Source organism: Alnus glutinosa, chromosome 13, assembly GCF_958979055.1.
Source record: "Alnus glutinosa chromosome 13, dhAlnGlut1.1, whole genome shotgun sequence".
NCBI classification, from domain to species: Eukaryota; Viridiplantae; Streptophyta; class Magnoliopsida; order Fagales; family Betulaceae; genus Alnus; species Alnus glutinosa.
Genome location: NC_084898.1, coordinates 7,455,421 through 7,462,974, shown reverse-complemented (window position 1 = coordinate 7,462,974; position 7,554 = coordinate 7,455,421). Strand labels below are relative to the sequence as shown.

Sequence of the window (7,554 nt, the reverse complement as noted above, 5' to 3'; positions counted from 1 at the left end):
CGAGCTTGTTGTCGCTTAATGGAAACTTTCAGTGGACTGGAAGCTCAAGTTCTTCCCTTCATGCTTCTTGTAAAAAGGTGAGTACTTTTGGAGAGGATCTCTGTATGTTGCTCGCCCTTCTGATCCGGTCTGGTTTGTACTATAGTAGTGCCCACCTCTTTAACCGTGCAGGGGTAGCAATGTTGGAATTACTGTGAAGGCTAATTTCGGGAAATCAGAGATGCCTACAGCGTCATCCTCTGTCAGAGAAGTCACAATACAATGTGCACGGGGCTTATTTGGCCTTTGAGGAGTTCAATGGAGGCGGGACGTGAGGTGTCATTCTACTTCCTGAAGGCAAAGAGAAGTGGGTCTGGTGTTGATTTGGAAAGGTGCTGTGTTTTTTGCTGAAGCCTTTCTTCGCCCCTGAAACAGACTCCTCCGGCAACTTGTTCTTCTCCAACGTTCATTTAGACAAACAACTCCTGTGAAGCCATGACTTTCTTTCAGACAGTCTCGGCCAAGAAAGCTCAGTCCATCCCAGTAAGTCTTGGGGGCGCTCTTGCTTCGTCAAGCTCGGCTTCATAATCAATAGCCGTTGGTAGGAGTGTTCAAACGGAGCGGTTATAACCGCTTTAAAACCGTTAACCGCTTTTAAAAGCGGTTATAAATAACCGCTAACCGCTTTTTTATATATATATATATTAAAAAAAAAAAAAAAAAAAAAAACTTGACCTGAGAGCCTAGAGGGCGTCGTTTTGGGCATTCAGCAATGCCCAAAACGACGCCGTTTTGATAATATATATAAAGCATCTCAAATAGTTTTAGGTTTCCAATTCCATTCCCTCCCATTTCATTTTTGTAGCCGACGGCGCCCTCTCTTCTCTGGAGTCCAGACTCTCTGCCCTCTCGTCTTTGCCCTCTCGTGATCTCGTCTCTGCCCATCTCGTCTCCGCCGCCGCTCGTCTCCGCCTCCGGTCGTCTCCGCCGCCACTACACTGTAAGTTTCTCTCCTTTTTTTTTTTTTTTTTTTCCTGAGTGATTTCTTATTTATTCCCTTATATTATCTATGTTTATTATTGTACTCAGCTAATCAGCTTTGACCGCGACTAGAAAAAGATTGAAGCATTTGTTGGGTCTAAGTCAGTTATACAGGTGATCTTAAATGCCAAATACCCATTCTGTTTACCAATTGTTTATACCATTTTTTCTACATGATTTATGTGTGTTGCATATAGATCTGGATTCTTTCATTTACTCAATAACCCAGAGATTAATTTCTTTTCTTTTTCTATTCTTTTCTTGCTCTCGTTTGTACTTGTGTTTGTCTTCAATAACATCTCTTGTTCAAGATAAACCGTAGGTGTTTACGGCTTAACAGACATAAGATGTTATTAAGTGGGATAAGGTGTTCATTGTTTATTATGATTGTTGTTGTTTTTTGTTCTTAGAATTTATTAGAATCTTTCTCTTCGGTTAGTTGTTCTCGGATTATTGAGGAGGGATTGTTTCAGTTTAATGTCTTTTATAGGTTGGGGATTTGGTCCTAGAGTCGTGCTTCAATTACTCTTGAGAGCGTGATCTACTTCTGGAGGTCTGAAATGATGATCTTAAATTATATTAATGAGATTAGCTTGTCAGGATGGAGATGTGCTTTAAGGAGTTGTCAAGTGTGGGAGATTGGACAACTATACTCAACTTGTTATGATTTGCTCTCTTAGACGGAGATGACCCAAAAATGTTTTATTATCAGCTCAGGCATAATATTTTTGGACTGATCTGAGGCGAGTTTCCTTATGGTTTTGGTATAATGGGAATAGTATTTGTTTATTTAATTTAATTCATTTAATATTTTTTCTAGCTACTGATTTGTATTAAACAAGTGTGGTTCAGGTTTTTTCTCATGGCTCAGAAGATCCTAGGTTTTTTTCTTTTTTTCTTTTTTTTTTTTGATAAGTGGGTTGCTGTATTTTCCCTTTGCTTATTTTAGAGGTGCTTTATTTTTATTTTTTGGTGTATGTTTTGGTGAAAGGGTCCTTGGAACATTGGAATGGTCGTCAGCCGTCTTCCCCCCCCCCAAATCTAATTGTATTTTGTTGAGATGGAACAATGAAAGATGGGTTCTTTCATTTATTATATACAGGGTCATTACTTGCTTTTCGTCTGTTGGTTGCATTGCTTGGTTTACTTTTGTTTCTGACTTACCTGATTGTCTATTTGTCATGTAAGCCCTAGCTATGTTATCTAAAAGCATGGAGTAGTTGCTAAAAAAGAAAAAATTATTTGTATATAAATGTGTATATTTGAAATTGAATTTGTAGTTTTTATATTCAAATATACACATTAATGTAATCTCTTCAGTTTCTTCTTATTGTGCATAAGAATTGTTATTTGTATTTAAATGTGTATATTTGAATTAAAATGGCAGATGGAGGATGCTAATAGTAATAGTGGTGCAATTGGTACTTCTTCGACTCCCGCGGGTAGCCCTGCCCCTGTTCTTATGGATGAGGATAGTCCCGGAACACCTTCCTCCATAAATACTCAAAACCCCTCACAATCCAAGAAACGACATGTTAATCAATCTCTTGCATGGGAGCACTTTAAAAGGGTGGAACCAATTGATAAGGAGAACCCTAAAGCTTGTTGCAATCATTGCAAGAGATTGATAGGGTGTCACCATAAAAGACAAGGCACTTCAGCTATGATGACCCACCTTACCTATAACTGTCCAAACTCCCCACTTAGAAAACCAAAAATTGCCAAAGATCAAACTTTGTTGCAGATGTCAGTTAAGAAGGCGGTAGAAGGCACCCAACTAGGATATGTAAAGTATGATCCGGACCGTGTAAGGCGTTTGCTTGTTCAGTATCTCATCTTATGCGAGTTGCCTTTTAGTCATGTGGAGAGTGAAGGGTTTAGATTATTTGTGAATGGATTGGAACCTAGGTTCAATTTGCCTAGTCGTGTTACGATACAAAGAGATTGTTTGAAATTATATGAGGAAGAGAAGGTTCATTTGAAGGAGTTGATGAGCGGTCAAAGGGTTTGTCTCACTACTGATACATGGACATCCATACAAAACTTGAATTATATGTGTGTTACCGCTCATTTTATAGATTGTAATTGGGTGTTGCATAAGAAAATCGTGAAGTTTTGCCTAGTTCCCAATCATAAGGGTGAGACTATTGGAAGAGTGTTGGATAATACAATGCAAGAATGAGGGATTCATAGTATCTTCACAATTACAGTTGATAATGCCTCATCTAATGATGTAGGTATTGATTATGTGAGAAGGAGGATAAAGGAAAAAAAAATTCAACTGTTTTGGGGGGTGAGTTTCTTCACATGCGGTGTGCTGCTCATATTTTGAATCTTGTAGTAAACGATGGTTTGAAAGAGTTAGAGGACTCTATTTGTAATGTTAGAAATGCAGTGAGATTTGTAAGGTCTTCACCGGCGAGGATGGCAAAGTTTAAAAGATGTATAGAACAACTAGATATTCGAAGTAAGAAAGTGGTGTGTCTAGATGTTCCTACTAGATGGAATTCAACATACTTAATGCTAAGCATTGCTGAAAAGTACCAAAGAGCATTTGAAGTATTGGGGGAGGAGGATAGTCAGTTAGTTGTTCCTACATATATTGATTGGGAAAATGCTAGGGCATTTGTGAAGTATTTGAAAACTTTTTATGATGCCACAGTGATAATTTCTGGTTCAAATTATGTCACTGCCAGTTTATTTTTCATGCAGCTTTGTATTATTCAAGATGCCTTGAATGATGAGTGTCTTAGTTCTGATCACATCATGAGTACTGTGGCTGTCAGTATGAGAAGTAAGTATGAGAAGTACTGGGGGAGTATGGATAAGATGAACTTGATGTTATATATTGCTTTTGTCCTTGACCCGCGCTACAAGATGAAGATTTTGGTGTGGTGGTTGAAAAGGTGCAATGGGCCAATATGGGCGGATAAAATAGAGAAAAGGGTGAGAGAACTTTTGGATCGTTTGATTGAGCAATATAGTAAGTTTCAGGGGATTGCGGTGTCTCAATTTAATGCGACTTCAAAAAGTGCAAATAATACTAACTTGAATGTTGATGATGATGATACAGAAAGTGCAGTGGATAAAATTCATAATCTCATCTCCCAACACCTTGAGGAAGAGAATGATTTTGAATGTAAGTCGGAGGTGGATAGGTATTTGTTGGATGGGTGTGAAGCAGCAATAAAGGACTTTGATGTTTTAGGTTGGTGGAAGATTAATGCACCTAAATATCCTATCATTGCAGCAATAGCCCGTGATGTATTGGCTATGCCAATTTCCACTGTTGCCTCTGAGTCCGCCTTTAGCACTGGGGGACGTATATTGGATCCCTTTAGGAGTTCATTGTCTCCACTTACCGTTGAAGCGTTGGTTTGCACACAAAATTGGATAAGGAATACTCCAATTGACATTCGGGAGTTGGAGGAATTTGTGGAAAGCTTTGATGAAGAAGGTAAATGTTTGTAAATTAGTTGTAACTTTTCATTTGTACAATTATTATTTTTGAAACTTAGTTACTTTTCAATTAACTAAAGCTTCTTCTTTTGTAGATGGCGCTCAATCAAGGAACGAAGCATCCTTGGACGGTGACTATGTGGATTTGTAATTTTTGAATTTTGGATTTGTAATGTCTTGGACTATTTGGTTATTTGGATTTGTTTGGTTTGTAATTTAGAATATGTGCCTATGTGGTTATTTTGGATTTGTAATGTCTTGGAGTATTTGTTTATTTGGATTTGTTTGGTACTTTGGTTTTAGAATTTGGAGTATGTGCCTATGTGGTTATTTTGGATTTGTAATGTCTTGGAGTATTTGTTTTGTTTATTTGGATTTGTTTGGTTTTAGAATTTAGAGTATGTGCCTATGTGGTTATTTGGATTTGTAATTTTTTGCTTTTGAATTTGGTTATTTTGGATTTGTAATGTCTTTGAGTATTTGATTATTTGGATTTGTTTGGTTTTGGAATTTAGAATATGTTTGGATTAGTAATTTTGTAACAAAGGACAAAAGGCCCAAAAAGTATTAAATTTTTTTCTTGAAAAATCTGTACAAAAAATCTGTACAAAAAAAATGCCCAAAAAATGGCCCAAAACAGGTGTAAAAATAGCCCCAAACCGATTTTAACCCGACCCAAAACTGGTCTAAACCCGGCCCAAAATCGGAATTCGAAAGCGGTTTCAAACAGTCGGTTATAACTGCTAACCGGCGGTTATAAAAATAACCGCCTCCGCCAAGGCGGTTAGCGGTTGCGGTTGGTAAAATAAAAATAACCGCTAGGCGGTTAGCGATTGCGGTTTTAGCCAATAACCGCCGGTTATAACCGCTTGTACACCCCTAGCCATTGGACAGAACAACAGGACAAAGCCCGAGAGATTTGCGTGAAAAGAAAAAGGAAGAAGATGACGAGTTCAAGGGTTAAAAACGCTGCGTTTTAAATAGAAAGTAGGACATTTTTGTCAAGTTTCGTCCAAAAAATGCACGTGATGCGCGCATGGTTGGACTTCCGTCATTGAGATGGCAATTTTGGGCGGAATGGGCTAAATTGAAAATCTTTTCAACTTTATAGGTTGCAATTGACAAAATTGAAACTTTGGAGACAAAATTGCAAATTGCTGTCAAAGAGTAAAGTGTAATTTTTCCTAATTTTTTTAAATGCGGTTGAACGGGAGGAAGAAGAAGACGCAGACCTGTTTGAGTGTCCGATCTATAATGAGTGAGGCTGACTAGTAGTCTTAGTTTTTTGAAAGAATAACGTAATTCAAGTCAATAATGAAAATGCTTGTAGTATTAGATGTGAGTATTTTAGTATGCCACTTATGACAACTTTTGATATACAGTACGTTGTTAATAAACTTGTAAAATGTAGCCTGCCGACTGTGATAGTTTTGGAAAACTAAGTTTTTAATTGTTGATATTTATATAATATGTGAAATTTTAATTAGATGCTTTGATACAATTATACTTTTAAGGAAAATTTTAATCTTAAAATAAAAATAAAAATATGCTGCTATTTTACGTAGTAGTATTACGTGTAATACACTTTTGGCTTGCTTAGAAAACTTGGGCGCTACACTACCAAAAATTATCATTGTTTCTCAATGACGGAAATACCTTTAATATTTTTTAAAAAAATATTTAAAAAAAAAAAACCAACCGGTGCAAATATTGGGGTATGTTGACAATTTTTTGGTCATTTATGGGAAACATTATTAATTGAGTAGTAGTTTTGAAGCAAATATGTGAACTTTTTCCTAAATATAAAGTATTTTGTTTTTTTTGAATAGTTTGTTAATAATTTTAATTAAATTATTTTTTATTTGAAAAATATAAAAAAAATTTCAAAATGATTGACGAACAGGGCCAATTGTATTTATAGTAGAGAGCACTATGTTAATAAAGGAAAATGTTATTTGCACTTCAAGTGCACAACATGGGTACAACACCCCCTCACATGGAAGTGGGCCCCACATACTGGGACCCACCCCATGTGAGGGAGTGTTGTGCCCCTATTATGCACTTGAAGTGCAAATAACAAATCCCGTTAATAAAATATGAGGATTCTTTCGCATCGAGGAAATTGTTTCTAGTAAGTCGTAACATAGGAGTCTAACAATTAAATTTAATTAATTAATTAATTTTTTTTAGTGAGAGCTTGTGGTTATGGAGAGTAATTTTAGAAGTTCATCATGTATCATTCTTGTATCCATCTAAAAATGAGGTAGTTTTTAAAATAATTATTTAATCAAAATTCAATAATGATCAATCACAAGTCCAATAGTGATTTTAAAAACCACCTTATTTTTAGATGGATACGAGAGTGACATATGATGAACTTCTAAAATTACTCGGTTATGAAAGGTCATTTTTTTAACCAAACTAGTGTTTCTCTACTAGAGCGGTAAAAAAGGGAGAAGTGCTGGTAGAAAGAGAATTATCAACTCATAATAATAGTGTCCTATTCTCGTCCTAGTTGATGCTATGGCATATAATTTTTTTTTTTTTTGAACAAGAGTAATCTTCTCATTAAGAAAGACGACTATTACAGTCTAGAGACTAAGAAGTCTCTAAAAGAAGCAGAAGAGATAAACCATTAGCTATGGCATATAATTGTGATTTCAATTAGTCGAGCGCTTTCAAAAAGGTTAAAAAAAAAAAAAAAAAAAAAAAAAAGAAGAGAGAAAAGGAAAAAAAGAGGGTCCCAATAGGTTTAACAGTAACACTACAAGCTATTTGATGTGTTACAATAGTAGTTGGTGTGCCCAAGAATAACCCCTATGAAGTGGGCTTCCTCGGCTCAAAGTTAGCCCAAGAAGAGCTCTTTCGAATGGGCCGTAGAAGTCGACTAATTCCAGCCAAGCCCATATCGGCAGGCGCATTGGCTCCAAAAAATCATCTTCTGGAGGACATACTGGCCTATGTCCCATGTACCCTTAACTAAGGCGGGCAAAACGGGTTCATTTGTCGGGTTCAAGTCAATCCATTAGACTCGCCAACTCGTTAAGAGTCAACCCTGACATGACCTGTTTAACT

At 36.5% G+C, this 7,554-nt stretch overlaps 1 long non-coding RNA gene across 1 annotated transcript; it reads left to right on the top strand.

Annotated features, from left to right (window-relative positions):
* Nucleotides 1–829: 829 nt before the first annotated feature.
* On the top strand, nt 830–4,818 carry LOC133853703 (uncharacterized). Its single transcript, XR_009896713.1, has 3 exons — nt 830–979; nt 1,069–1,134; nt 4,575–4,818. It is a non-coding gene; the product is annotated as an uncharacterized LOC133853703 (long non-coding RNA).
* Nucleotides 4,819–7,554: the final 2,736 nt, after the last annotated feature.